Source organism: Passer domesticus, chromosome Z, assembly GCF_036417665.1.
Source record: "Passer domesticus isolate bPasDom1 chromosome Z, bPasDom1.hap1, whole genome shotgun sequence".
Classification (NCBI taxonomy): Eukaryota; Metazoa; Chordata; class Aves; order Passeriformes; family Passeridae; genus Passer; species Passer domesticus.
Genome location: NC_087512.1, coordinates 62,548,326 through 62,563,488, shown reverse-complemented (window position 1 = coordinate 62,563,488; position 15,163 = coordinate 62,548,326). Strand labels below are relative to the sequence as shown.

The following is a 15,163-nucleotide window of genomic DNA, read 5'->3' as shown; positions in this document are numbered from 1 at the left end:
TCACAAAAAACTGCCCTAGAAACCTTTTGTAACTTGTGATATTTGGAATGTCAGGGACTGATAAAAGGAAGACACTCCCAGGGTAACCCTACGATTTTATCCAAGGAGCAAAAGAATATGTGCATCCTTAGAAGCCACAGCTTCAAAAGACCATGGTGATTTTGGACCTGTTGTTTGTTTAGCAGCAGAACAAGCAAGCTGCCGTCTGGGGAAATGGGTGGCTGGTTCAAGGGACACTTTTAAAGAAGTCTTCTCTATGAACATATTCATTGTAGAGCAGAAACATACTGCTTCCATCGTTTTAGAGCTGTTGTTTCTGGTTGCATGTTGTGAATTCTTCAAGAACATTGCTACCTAGAACTTGGCAGATGAGGCCAGCAGGAAATAAGTGGTTTGGGAATCTGAGCAGGGTTCCAGAAACTCATTTGAAAGACTGTAAGCTCACCTCCTTATGAAGGGCATCTGCCCTCTGAAGAGACATGAGGTGTAGCATTCCTGAAACATTTTGGTAGAGATACATTGGTTTTAGACATATATTGGGTGCAGTCCCACAGAAGACAGAATGACCATCTTTCCCACTGATTCTTCTCTAAAATACATTTCACTACTTTATGGCATATAATTGTAGGCTTTCACATAAGAAGGACAGTAAAAGACTGCCAGTACTTTCTCCCTGGTACTTTTTTCTGTAATGCTGATGTTTGAGTATCTCACCTCCATTGTAGGGACTAAAAAAAACGTAGAGAATGACTAGACTACAGGGTCTTCATGTTCTTTATCTGTGTACTACTGAAAATATTGTGATCTCCTGTTCTGAGATACAACAAGATAATAGTTAATTATTATTGTAATTATACATAATATTAGAATTATTATTACTATGGTGTAATTTAAGGCATACTGAATTGTGAATCTCTGTTGTGAATAAGTGCCTCAATGAAGCTGTGTTGATTCTGGCCAGTGCTTCTCAATTTCCTCTCCTTGTTGTGCCAGTGACACACCAGTCTTGTCCAGACTCATTTTCATCTTCACAGTTTACTGTGCTCCCAAAAGTTGTGCCAGTTCAGGGACTATTCTGCATAGTATTTTCTTTGTATAGATCCTTACATTCTGCTCTCCTATCTCTCAGTTTCAACTCTCAAGACCTCTTTTTAATATATGATACTTTTAATACTTTCTTCTGATGGTACTTTAAATAGTTTTTCATCAATAGATTACCTGGCTCAGCTACTAGTTTCATTTCTCTAATGACTGCATTACTTTAAAATTGAAATCAATGTGCAGAATATAATCCATGGTTTGATAGTCTTTACTTGTGACTGGAAAACTATATCTGACCATAGGTATTAGAGATTTCTCCATCCAACTCTTTTCTGCAATCTTGCAAGGAAGAAGCCCACGTGTTTGGATGTTTCAGTCTTCCAAAGCATTGCAGTTGTTTAAGATACTTAGATTATCTAAATCAGTGGTGTCTAAAGTGGGCCCACATGAGATGATCTAATGGGGTGCAGGAAGGAAATACTAGAACTTCAGTAATGCATGTATACAACTGATAAAATAAGTATATATACACTAGGCGTTTGTGCTTAGAAATGTTTTACTACTAGGGATGCACAAAAAACTGAAGTTGTAGGAATCTTTTTATGTCACACAGAAATCTAAGTAATTGCTGTGCCCTGACAAATTTATCAATGGGAGACCACTGATCTAAATTATGCTAGGTTTGTTGCTGTTGTTGTTGTGGTGGTGGTTGTTTTTGGTTTTTTTTAATGCAATAAGAGGGTAGATTATTTGTTTTACTTGGCCATGTATCTTCCTCTCAATTATTTTCCTGAGAAAAATTGCTATAGGGTATATCTACTTCTCTTGATAATCCTGATTGATTTTTTTTCTTCTTTTTTTTCTTCTTTTTTTTCCTTCCTACATTTAAATAGGAGTCAGATAGGGTCATTCAGACTGCAGGGAATTTCTGCCCGGTCTAGTACTTTATTTTATGTGTCTAACAATTAAAACAGTGCCCTAATTTGTCTTGTTGAATTCTTCTGTATTTTTGAGCATCTTCTAAGCAAAGACCAAATTGTACTTTTATTGTGGTATGACCACAGGTCCTGACACAGAGAATCTGAAAAGTGACCAGTTCTCAGTCCTGGAGAATCAACAAACGTGTTTTAATTTTTCTCAAAAGAGATGAGTATTTGGAGGTGGATGTTGTGGCTGTAGTGTTGATTGGTAAAGAGGTCGGAGGGGTGAGGTAGCAGAGAAGCTGGAACATGAAAGCAGCTGAATCTGCAGCACGTGTTTTTTCAATAGAGGTGAGCAGTGTCCTTGTTCACATAATGCTCGTGATGGTGGCAACATTCTTTTGTCTGTGTAGCTGTACAGAACCTGTTAAACTACCCAGCTCTACCTGTGGACAGAGTGTGTCTTTCTTAATACCTTTCCTTATGACTGATGTAATTGTAAACTGGGTTTTTATGACTGATACTAGGATATATGTCATACAAAAGATAAATTCGTCAGGGGACAGCAATTAGATTTCTGTGTGACATAAAAGCATTCCTACAACTTCACATGGAGCAGTTCACCTTTGTATATTTTCAATGCTTTTGAGCAAATTTGGATCTGTGGATTATAATTTGCTTACCACAGATTTGACAGTAAATATTTGACAGGATATTATGATAGAGGTCTATGAATGCCCTCATTAGGTCTAAGGAAGAAGAACTCCCCCAAAACAATATAAGTTTAACTCTCTTCTCACAGGAGTTTTCAGGACAATACTATTTTTGTTTTCAATTTCCTCAGAAAAATGTCTTATCTTTCTTCCCTGTACCCCATATGGTGTGCTTTTGGAACCCCATCAATATTAGAGTATTGTGTCAAAACCAATCTATAGTAAATTTCCTCAAAGAATGAAAATTATGAATATGAATTGGTAGAAGCATAAAAGAAATTTTTACCTTTTTAAGCTGCCTCGATCCTTCGTACAAAAGAACCCAAGGAATTCTTATCCATTGAAGCTAAGACTGGATCAAGGACATAGAAAGGAATAAACTTTATGTCTGCTGCAATATGGAGACTCATGCAGTACTAGCAACATTGTAATGAATAGATTTACAGGATATTGGGTGTAAAGAAGACAAAATTAATTTATTACAAGTATGGAACATTTTAAAGGATGGAATTTTAAAGGCATAACTGAAACTTGCATATCAGGAAAAAATGTTCCTCAGAACAGGAATAAGACAGAGTACTGCCAACTTCAGAAGACTAGAGATAATATGAGGCATTACTGAGACTTACTGGTCTTTGGAAATTTGCTTCCTGTTTACATTTTTAACAGACCTTAACTGAGCAGTAGGGATTATGCTCACTTTTCACTGAAAGATGCCTTTTATGGGAAAACTAATTTATAGCCTCTCATTCTAATAGTTATTTATATTATTGTATTGTTTTATAGCATTACTTAAATTGTGTATTATATGTTATTTATAGTTTTATTTGGATTTCATGGCTACATATGGATACATAACAGTCCATGCAATTTGTGACTATAGGAAATAGTAATCATGACTTAAAAGAAGAGTCTTAAATACAGTTTGATTTCAAAGGAAAATAAACTCATTGCAAGAAATACGTTCAGATGCTTTAGATGGACATATATTTAAATAGAAGGGCAGATTTTCCATTCTGATACACCCTTTTTCTTTTTTACATCTTTGAACTGAGGAGAGTACCTCTGAGTACTGGAAGCTTAAAAGCAATTTGTTTGGACTTTGGTTCAGTTCTCAGGGGTGTCCAGAAATACATGCATGCCTGCAAAACTGGATAAAAAGGGATCAGTACACAAATAATTTCCTTCTGCAAATTTACGGTGTTTTATGGTAAAATGTTCTTCTGAGACAATAAGGACTGACTGAAAATTTGGTCTATATTATGTAAAGCATATCATCTTCAGACAGCACAAGTTGCTTGGTGAAGCATCCAAGCCTCCTATCTTAACTAAAATGCTAACATGCTTCTGAGGTCTTGCTTATTTTCTGGATTTTTTAGATGTTCAGTGGCCTGTGGAAGATGGAGTTATGGTGTTTCAGTGTACTGTAGTGCATGCTTGTCCATGAAGGGGCATCATGGCAGCTACTGCAATTTAAGGTGACATAAAGACAATTCTTTGCAACCACAGGTGCTCATTAGCAGAATTTCATTAACTGATAACACTAAATTTATACATATCACTAGATTTGCAAACACACCAGAAATCTCAAATGTCTCCATTTTATCCCCTAGTAATTCTGCTGTAACTCAGACAGAGGTTAAAACAATGCATTCCCAGAGAAGCCAGCTATCTGATGCATAGACAGACTGAGACAGTCTTTAAAGAACATGCTTTGGCAAAGTCCTTGTAAGCTCCATCCTGAACAGAAACCTAATGTGTCCTTCAAGGTGTCCAAGTTACAACACCATTTACCTAAAATTCTTAAAATCTTTTGAACCTCTTGATTTAAGTGACTTTTGAGAGCTATGTAGCAACTCAAGAAAACCAAGATGCACGTTAGTGCATCTGATTTCCACGTTAGTCTGATTTCCATAATGACTTGTTTCATGTAGTGGCCAGTTTGGGCTTCTGCAAAGGGATTAACTGCATGCCAACCCAGTATTCTTGCTGCGGCAGCCTTAGATGACGTTTCCTCAATTTGTGAATGTAAAAACGCTCATGAAGAACTTTCTCTCATAAGCCATTTGCATCAGACTCTTTTCAGAACTGTCCGTGTTCTTGTTTTGGCAAATCTTTAAATTCTCTGTAACTTAGTGTATTTTAAAAGCCTTGTAAATGTAATCAAATGCAGATAATTTTGATTAAGTTGTAGTATTCATGTTTCATATCCAGAAGTAAGATATGTTTGGAAAAAACATGCTGCCACTGCTGAGAATGCAGTTTGAAACATAAAGAATATGCAGAATTAACAACTCTGAGAAAGCACTTACTTCATGGCCCTCCAAGGTCACCACAAGCCTCTATGTTACCTGCTTATTCATTTTTCTAGCTTCTGTCTGTCCCTTTGATAGTCTTGCTCAAAAAAAAAAAAAAAAAAAGAGAAAAAAAAAGAGGGAGAGAGAATATTAATTTATAAAAGAATGTCTATACAGGTGCACTTTCCAGAGTATCTTGCCATTTTGGGTAATATTGCATTTTAGCCTGAATTAAAATGCAAAAAATTCCAATGATTGCAACATTGATCTATAATATTGATGCATAAAACATGTAGCATTTTTCCTGCTGATGATCTCATTACATTTGCTGCTTCTTTTATAAAGTTCCAACTCTTAGCAGAAGATGCATTTCTCTCCTGGAATGAAGAGGGCCAGAGGTACTGGGATCAAAGTGGGAATTACACTAAACCTTTCTAGAAATCAGGTCAATATCTAAGTGTGGATTTATGTACTAACTTTCAAACATATTTATCTAATTGACTGGGACAAGAGCATGTGTGGTGAGAGGAAGAATCAAAGGATCCTTGGTGCCCTGCCATTTGTTTAATCCTTTGGAGACTGCATCAGTGCTCGCCATGCTCTCCTTGTTAAATATTAGCCCAGCCTACCAAGCTAGTTCTCAGACTCAGTTAAACTTGTTTCTGGACATACAGCCTGGGAAGAAAATTTACTGATATGAATGTCTCCCCATGACATCAGCTGAATTTTTCCACTATGCTGGTAGGTGGGATTGGTCAGTTTAGTTTATTTTCTTCATGATGTGGAGGTTGAAGGCTGCAGAGGCAGGGAGAATCTCCACTGAGAGCAGGCCCTCAATGTGTCAGTATTAAGGAAGATTTCCAGGTCTGTCATGAGGAACACCAGGGGATACCTTCCTAGACACTTTGGCTTCATTTATTGAGGCTCACCAGTGGTCTTGCAAAATCTGTTGCCACAGGTCTGAAAATCCTTATAACAGTCCTTTAATAAAAAATGCATTCAAAAAATACAATACTATACAATACAACACAATACCATATGATACAACACAATACAATACAATATAATAAAATAATGTTATAAACATTTCTTAATCTGGGAAAATACATAAATTATCAGAATTCTAAGGAAATATTCATTCTTTGGACATCCATTGTCTTTTCCTTCTTCTTTTTCCAGTATGTCTAAGCTTGCTGTATATAATGTATATCTTTTCATCCTCATTTTTGGTACCTGGGCTTAATTATTTTTTTAAAACACTTTTAAATTTTTAGCATTATCCTTTCTGATGGGTTTCCATTGATAACCTTTCTATCATCCTCTGGTTTCAACATCACATTTTTTTCTTAAATCTCACAGTTTATGACTAAGGCAGATTTTAAAGTTAGGTAGCCATGGGGGAGTTTACAGATGGTGTTCATATTGGACTGAATTCTTGGAGCTTTGAATTCTCAGTTCAGTGGAATTTGAAGTCCTTTCTTGTCCATCCAATTCTGTGTCCTTGTGGTCACAGTAGTGGTATTTCCAGAACATTTACAGTACTTTTTCCAAAGATATATTCTCTATCATCAGAATCCCATCAGAAAGAAGCTGTGCAAGGTTCTTTTGTACATGTTGAAGAAAGCCTTTTTTACAGTGTGTTCCAAAGATTCACACATGAGAGAAACAAATTAATTTTTTGTTCCTGAAAAGAAATGCAGTGACCAGCAGATGATTTTCTTAAGTGGTCAGTTTTTAAGAAGTAATTGAATATCGCCTCGTTAGCTTGGTCTTGTCCCTTCTTTCCTAAGAGTCATACTGTGATAGATGAGTAATGTGATGGCTGACTTTCACAATTAAAATGCAATATCATGTATATATGTTAAGAGAAGCTTTCTAGACTTATGTTTTACCTTCCTTGCATTGTTATCATGGGGGTGGCCTGGGTTTGGGACATTTGGGAGGGTTGGCTTGTTACTATGGCAGCACCTGACCTCCAATCAAGATTTAAGGACGTGAACTCCACCACTGGACAGCGAAGGAGTCGATGGACAGAACTCTGGAGGGGCTAAAGGGCTAAAAGGCGAAAGCTCCATTGTGTGGATGAGCAGATGGTGGGAAAAATCCTCTGCTCCCAGCACCATAATATTTTCTCTATTCAGTCTTCTGTTGCATTTTTGATAAGGTTTTAATAAACCTTTTAAATTTTTTGGAAGTGAGTAGCATTTCTCACAAAACTATTTGTTGAACTATTTATGAACCCACACTATTTGTGTGGGTTTTGTTCTAAGACAAGGGTTGCGCAGTCTAAAGTGAATTACCTCCCCTGTAGTTTAGCCAATCACTTTCCACCAATAAGGAGAAGCAAATATGAGTAGATGTAAGTGAAAAAAGAACAGTTTACAAAAACAACTAGAACAGCAACAGGTGAAAAACATCAGTAACCGACACTAGTTACCAAGGTGCTGACATCTCAGTGACCCCGGGCCCAGCTGGCAGAGCGGCCGCACTGCCGAGCTCTGTGGGGGGACAGAGGGAAGCGGCGGCTGCCCTGCCCTCCCTGTCCGTCTCTCTGGCGGCAGCAGCTCTGTCTGCGAGTGCGGCTGGCAGCTCTCGCGGCTGGTTCTCGCTCAGGGGCTGGAATTCATGGAGGGATGATGTTCTACTGTCGGCAGCAGAGAGCAAGCAGCTGGCTTGGAGAAGTCAGACTGCTGTCTCGCCTCTTCTTCCTGCACACCATAGCTGTCAATGCTGCTGTTCACATGGGTGTGTTGCAGGGACAAAAACAAGCACTGAAAATGGTACCTTCTGGCTGTTACTGCTGCAGAATTCACTCTGAAACAGTTTTTGATTGTGAAATGTGGCTTCTCGGGTTCCTGCTGTTGCCAGTAGAGCCAAGAGGCAAGAGCAAGAGAGGCAAGAGACAAGAGAGAGCCTAAGAGTCAAGTCAACAAACAGGAGAACTCAGCTTGGGTGACTCTGACTGGTGAAAGGGACCAGCACCCCCCTCCACTGCAGAGTCTTGAAGAGACAGTAACAATTTTGAGCACAGATAGGTAAGGAATACAATAACATTTTGCTTTGGTTACCCCAAACTTTGGGGTAACGCAAATCTCACCCCTATTATTCAGCTTCACTTGATTTATAACTTCAACATTTGAAAGCACAACAGAGCATAATTACACCTAAGAGTGTAGTTTAATGAAAACATTTATTTCCTTTGTTCAAAGGAGCTAGCTTTTGCAAGACAGAGGCAATATATCTATGAGCAGTGTTTTGACAAAAATGATGACTACAGCTCATAAAACACCAAGCTAAGATATAGAGTATGGGAGAGCTTAATGAAGTCTGATTTCACTGGCAAAAAATGGTAAATCTGAAGTATAACTAATAACCTGAATTTATATTTTTTTAAGCTTTGTGGGGTTTTTGTGGATTTTTTTTTTTTAACTGGTAGCTTTATATTTGTGAAATTTTCACTCTTCCAGTGCACAGAAAGTCATACACACAGCCGGTGGGTGTTTAAGTAGACAGTCTGTTAATAATGTTCTGTAGGTACAACTGCTAATTTTGAAACCTCATTTTTTGACAGCCTCTTAGCCAAATTAGGAATTAGATAATTGTGGTGCAAGTTTATTCAACAGATACATCTTGATGAGTCTGTGCTACAGACTTCTGGTGCACACAACTTTTAATGCCAAAATTATGTTTTGTACCTGTGGCTTTGTTTATCTGTAGAAGGAACAGGAAAGCAGATTTATTTCATTGATACCAGAGATATTTTGGTGGAACAGGAATGATTTTTCAGTACAGTATAGCAGACTTGCTATATTATACTTTTTTTTCCTGGCAGAGATAGAGATACCTGTTTGCAGACTTAACTGTAGCACTGACATCTTTCTGATTCACTTGGCAATCTCAAACTTCTTCCCTTGTGCTCTGAAAATTAAGATGCTTTTCTAATGTCATTGAAAAAATGGAGTCTTTGACAAAAAAAGAGTTGAGAGTGGATGTGTAGGATGGGGTCACCAGGGAGAAGGATTATCACACAGGGAATCTGGGCACCTGTATGCTACTGAGGCAGTGTGATGCATGAAGGCAGACTGGGAATCTGTCAGTAAATGCACTGATTAAACATCTCTACTTGCCTGAATTCCAGCTAACAGGTCACACCTTCCACTTTTCTGTTTCTTTCACAGGACTCTGTACAAACTGGGACAATACTGACTTGGCATTCCACATCACTTGAGGTATAAAATGCATAGTCCTGTTAGTTGACCTGCATACTCAGCAATATTTGAGCCATATTGAGGAAAGTGGAATTGAAGCCAATTCTTGATAGGCTCAAAGCCAGGGGTAAGGAAATTGGCGCGCTAAGGAAATTGGCTGAGTTACTCAAGGAACCAAAAGAAACATACCTGTGATTGTCATCAGTCTCAAAATGATGTCTTCAAATTAGTTAAAATCATGTAGCTGAAAATAAGGAATAGTTATAAAAGGTGACAGCCAACAGAGGAGCACAATTAGCCCTAATATCTTATATGTTACTCATGTCCTTTGGTAATTGACTATGAGCTCTAACTGTCTGTAATGGACCAAAATGTCAGCATTGCATACTTTCAATTAGGACAATAGAATGAGGCCAAAGATAGAAAACTGTAGTAGTTACTAAGCCTAACCAGAACCTTGCAGAAATACATGTGGATGATACCAAATAGCAGTTGTTCTCTTTTTGGGAAAGCTGGTTTTATGGCAAATAGATAACCAAGATCCATATTTCTTCCCAAGGAAGGTACCAATGATGCCTAGGTGACAGAGCATAGAAAAATGACAATAACAGTCTCAGGGTATCAGGACAACTGAACCATGAGGAGATTTTAATTTGCATTTTTCCATTCTCTGTTTCTCTTTGCTATTCTTTGGGAAAAAATACCAGTGTTTTGTTAATATAGAAAACAGTGTGTTTACCCTCTAGGCTTGAGGGTAAACACACTGAACATTTTAAATGTAGTCTAAGTGTCATTACTGATAAAATTACAAAATAATATAAAATAATGAAACTGTTAATAAGAAGAAAATACAAAAATCTGGAAATTCTGCCTACAGATTTTCTTCTTGTATCTCTTGCTTGTAGTTTCAACCTCTCACAGGAATTCACCTGGAAAACATCGATGACTTTTCAGTCACGATACCTCACCATGTCTTGCTGACAGGCACTTAGAAAGTTTTGTGTCTGAGGATTGGGTATTAATCCCTTCCTTCTGCATAGCAAAATTAACCTGTTATGTGCAATTTTATTGGCTTTTACTACTAAATCAGGCTCTGTGACTTTGCCCTGTAGCAGAAAGACAGGAGAGTGGCCAGACCTTTCATTGGGTACAGGAAGACCTGGTGTCAGCCAGAGCACAAGCAGGGGGTGCCCATGGGGGGTTAAGCTGTGAGTTAAGCAGTTCAGAGCAACCTTTTGGTGATTACCTGCTGGAGATCTGATTTACACTACCAGCAAGACAATATTATAGGAGCAGGAGGGAAAGTCCTGAGCTGTTCTTCTGTGTTTGGTCAATACCAGAATGGGAAAATCCTAACTGTGTTTGCTTACCCACAGCCTAATCGGCTAAGCTGGCTTTGTTTCAGTTTAGATATCTTTTAGATGTCTTTCAAAGGTACTAAACTGTACTGACTGAGCTACACTGAGTGGAATATAATCTTGTTTTAGGTTTCTAGCCTGGGCCTAGATTTTATGAGTCTAGTGCATAGGCAGTAGCAATGTGGTAAGTTAGAAGTTTTGAAGATTATACCAGTGATATTCTGTGGAGATCCTGAGAAAGTCACAAGTGACTTGTGACCTCTTAATTTGGGAGTATACCAGAATTTTTTCATGGATGTTTTATCATGGGATTTTCTAAGACGTCTCTCCCATAAACTTTACTGAAAACAGGATCATGGAAAGGCAATGATGAGGTACAGCATGGCTCTGTTTTCTGCTTTCACATGCCAAGTATTATTGCCCACTAACATGTGGTGATCAGAGCATTGCTTTCCCGTTTTCTTCTTTTTCATCCTCCTGTAAAGGATGCAAGCCTCCACAGTAGAGGGTCATGATGATTCTGCGTCTGTGCTCCTCTTGTGAAGCAGAAATCACAACAACCCTGCTATTGAACCCACACATTTCATTCATGTCAGTAGGAAAGCTCTCTGCTTGGGCTTTAGAGCAGCCCTGCAGCCATTAGAAAATATATTGGAAAAAATTTTAAAAGTCCCACCAAAAAAAGATATCATAGCTTACGGCTTTGAAATTCAGCTTGGCACATCCACTGCTTAATTGATTTATTTTATCATTCTCTCTATAAAGAGAGAACTAGCACACACTCAAGCTCACCTCTGATTTTTGCTTTTCTCCAGTTGCCTTGATGCTGCCTTTAAATACCCAGGAATTAGTGAACATTTTTAGCTTGACTTCTGGCTGAGTGGATGAATGTGATTGTGCTGATTTTTGCTTTCCAGCTTGCAGCTGTCTTGTAGCAGTGCTAGTGTGTGCTCTAGGAAAAAAAAACAACAAAACAGACAAAGGATTGGCTTGTCTGCATGCTGCTGTCTTGTCTTGTGTCCAGATTTGGGCAAGAGGGTGATGGAAGGGTTTCTATGCTTTTGGCTCTCATCTCCCCTTTGTGCAAGAACTCTTCTCATTTTGACTGTAAAATTTGTCATTCTTCCAAGTGCTTTTGCAAAACCAATGTGTCAGTGACTTTAGGGAGTCTACAGTCTTGAACCCTGGCTTTTATTAAAGGATTTGAATGGATTCCTGGCTGCTTACAGGCTCAAAACTGCAAAACTGCAGAGAATAGGTATGCAGAGCCCATGGGCTGTATTTGTATACTTTTGTGTGGCATCTTACCTGATACCAGTGTCTGGAAATTCTGTATGCTCCTATTCCTCTCAGAATTTCAAATCAAAATTTATTATTTCTCATTCAAAATTTTCTTATTCAAAATTTATTATATGTTAGTCAAAAATTATTTCTTATGGTATAGACAGTGGATTTTATATTTTTGGATTAATTTCTCCTCCCCACGTTTTAACCACTGTTTATACTTTGGAGGAAAGAAGCAGCTCATTCCTGTCAGGTCTAAAATACCTTTTGGGAAGGCTTTTTTCCTTTTCTGTTCTTTAGCTATGGATGTCAAGTCCCATCCCCATCAAACAATTAATTATTTCTTCTTTTAAATCTGGCATGTAAAATTTCCTCTTTCTTTTCCTTCCTGTGGTCAGGGTACTGTGAAATTACATCACATTAACAGTGTACCAAAGTGCATACGTGGGGCACAAGGGAGTCCAACCTGTTGTAAGGTAGTTAAGGGCTGACAAAAGGTCCAAGTGTGGCTGGGGTCACACCCTATCAATTGAAGGAGTTACCTGGCAGCTCACAGGAGCTGGTGGTAGAAATAATCCTGTGGAGCATTTTTCTAGAAAACACAGCATTATAAAAATGTGCATTTAACTGAGTCCTGAAAGAGAGAAATGATAAGAACAAAACAGCTGCAAAGGTTTATATTAATCTTTGATGTACTGTCTTATTGCAACTTGTGTAATATGTAAAAGTTTTCTTAAAAAAGGATGTTCTTTGATGTTTGATCTTTGTATACTTTCAAGCCTAATCAACAAGAAGGGAGATTTAATCTGTGAAACAGATAGCAGCTAACAAGAAAACTCCAAATGATGCCCATGTATCAGAAAAATAAATCTTTGTTTAAGTTTAGGGCATGACATGCTTAAATGATCTCAGATCTAGGGGGAGGTTTAACAAAGCTTGGGAAGAAAGGATGTTCACTGATATTGGACGCAAAGAATGCAGAATTTATGTGACATCTGGTAGAACTCCCAAGATAAGGGAGAAACTAATAAAGCCAACTCAGCAACTGTGCTGAAATCAGCTCCGACTGGGTAAAACGTAATTCCCGCAGGGCAATCTGTGACCACTGGCTCACAGACCACGAACCCAAGAAGACCACTGACTCCACAGAAGAGAAAGAATGAGCATGCAGACTAATTAGCATGGGAAGCAAAAGAATTGTTAACCAGTAGAAGATAGGACATTAATTATTAAGAACTTTGTAACAAATATGTGTTGTGGCATTGTGGCAAATGAACACAAATTCCTTTGTTTGCTAAAATATATAAATGCTAAAAAGCTTTAATAGTTGGGATGCTTGATTTGTGGAATTCCACGAGGCAACCAGGCTTGTGCAACCTTGAAATAAACAATCAATGCCCCTCTAGACTGTGTAATTACTGGCTTGTTGCACACCAGGTAATGCATCAGTTTCTTGTGCACAACAGTCTGTTATTAAATAGTCTGTCGTCACTGAGTCACTGTACATGACTGTATCTCCAACAATGACTTTTTCTTCCCCTTTAAAAAAAATTGTTTATATTAATGATTTTCATTATATAGTACCACTTATATCACTGAAAGTAAAATTTTGCGTAAAGTGTTACAGCATGTTGTAACTTTAGGGATCAGAAGACCAGTAATCCACGCATCATTTCATGTCTGATATAAGACTAATTCTTGCTGATTAGGGGAATGAACAGGAACTGTCTGTTAGTGTTTATCACCCACTGAAGAATCTTAGCATTTGCTAATAGCAATTTTGGTTTTTCTGAAAATTATCTGTGCACCATCTTCATCAGTGTTCCTTTGCTCAGGAGGTCTGGTGTTACACAGATCTTTTTCATCTACTTTTTCTAAGATCACATGAGAACTTCCTAATTTTCACACTTTTTCAGTTCCGGTTGATGGTGAAGCAAGAACTGGAGATGTGCCTATGAATATATGTTTAGATGGTGTGTCACAAATATTCACACGTCTTTAGATTAGCAGATTCCTTTTGCTTAAGCCTTGTGCATGCTCACCTTTTCAGAAAGGAGAAAAGCATTGTGAGGAGCTTCTGCTGCTGTTGTGTGGTAGTGGCTTCATTCATCAGCTCAGCAGAGGTTTGCAAGACAAGGCAAGAGGTCACAGGAGATGTTCTTGTACTGAAAATGCTGTGGTTTTCAAGTAGCAGTGGTTAGCAGTGGTTAGATTTTCAGTGTAAGGACAGGGAGTTAAGGTGTAGTTTTCTGGTAAGAAGGTTTTGTGGTTATTTTATGACTTTCAAAAGTGAGATCTAATTTGTGCACCTTTCCATGGATACTGTAACAAAAGCACTTTGCTCATCTTTAGGAACACGGAGACTTAATTGAACTTTAAACTTTCCAGAGTCATGTCAGTTTTTGCTTTCTTTTATTTTTTTATTTTCCCCCACTAAAATCAACTAGAATATTTTAAAAATTCATATTTTTCAAGGTTGTCTTTGAAGCCCAGGTTTTACAAAAAATTATGCTTTCCATACAACCAGAAACAAAACTTTCCAAAAAGCCTTAGGTGGATACTTTCTAGCGAGAAGTTTCTGAGAAAGAAACATCAACTTTGTGAAATGTTGTGTTGGAAAGTCAAAGTTGCCAGGGCAGCCTTAGTTCAGGCCCTTTGAGGTTAGGCATTATGCTGCCAACTTTAATTACATTGTTGCATACATTTTTTGCTAATTCAAATTTCATGTACAGTGGTGCTAACATTAATAAACTTTCCAGTGTTTGATTTTAATGGTCCCTTACCCTCCAACTCTGGCTGCTCTACATCCCAGGAATTCTCTTTGGGCCTCCACCATGACTGATGGGCCATAAGTACCCTCTGAGCTTATCAGAGACAGCGTTCCTTGGGAATTCTGCTGCCTAAACAACTGCTGTTGTCTAACACCTTGGAATGTTATTTACAGGTACTATTTGCCTGGATGAAACAATATTATATTTACTGGAAAATTCCAACCCAGGTTATGGCCAGGAGGAGGACTGGCAGACAACTACATCTAACCCTAAGCAGCACTCCTGGCCCTACACTGGATAAGGCTCTTGAAGCTCTACTGGGCCACAGTAGCTGCCCCAGCACCTCCCTCCCATTGCAACACCCTTTGGAATTCAGCAATTTTTCAGTTTACAGCCTTTGGACCTCCTGGCATTAGGGTCTGGGCTGATGCTTCCTTCATTAAAGCTTTATCCTCACCTGTTGAGATTTGCAAAGACCTCTAACATGAGTATTTCACCGAACTTGAGGTGAATATTTAACAGGTACGTACTTCTGTACATACTTTTTCGTGCTTGTATGCATGCATGAATT

At 38.2% G+C, this 15,163-nt stretch overlaps 2 long non-coding RNA genes across 2 annotated transcripts; one reads left to right on the top strand and one right to left on the bottom strand.

Annotated features, from left to right (window-relative positions):
- Nucleotides 1-713: 713 nt before the first annotated feature.
- LOC135289570 (uncharacterized) lies at nucleotides 714-7,404 on the bottom strand. Its single transcript, XR_010352315.1, has 4 exons — nucleotides 7,272-7,404; nucleotides 4,987-5,068; nucleotides 2,961-3,026; nucleotides 714-813 (listed from the first exon to the last, which is right to left on the bottom strand). It is a non-coding gene; the product is annotated as an uncharacterized LOC135289570 (long non-coding RNA).
- Nucleotides 7,405-7,615: 211 nt separating this feature from the next.
- Nucleotides 7,616-15,068, top strand: LOC135291157 (uncharacterized). Its single transcript, XR_010354026.1, has 3 exons — nucleotides 7,616-8,006; nucleotides 9,150-9,200; nucleotides 14,766-15,068. It is a non-coding gene; the product is annotated as an uncharacterized LOC135291157 (long non-coding RNA).
- The last annotated feature ends 95 nt before the right edge of the window (nucleotides 15,069-15,163 follow it).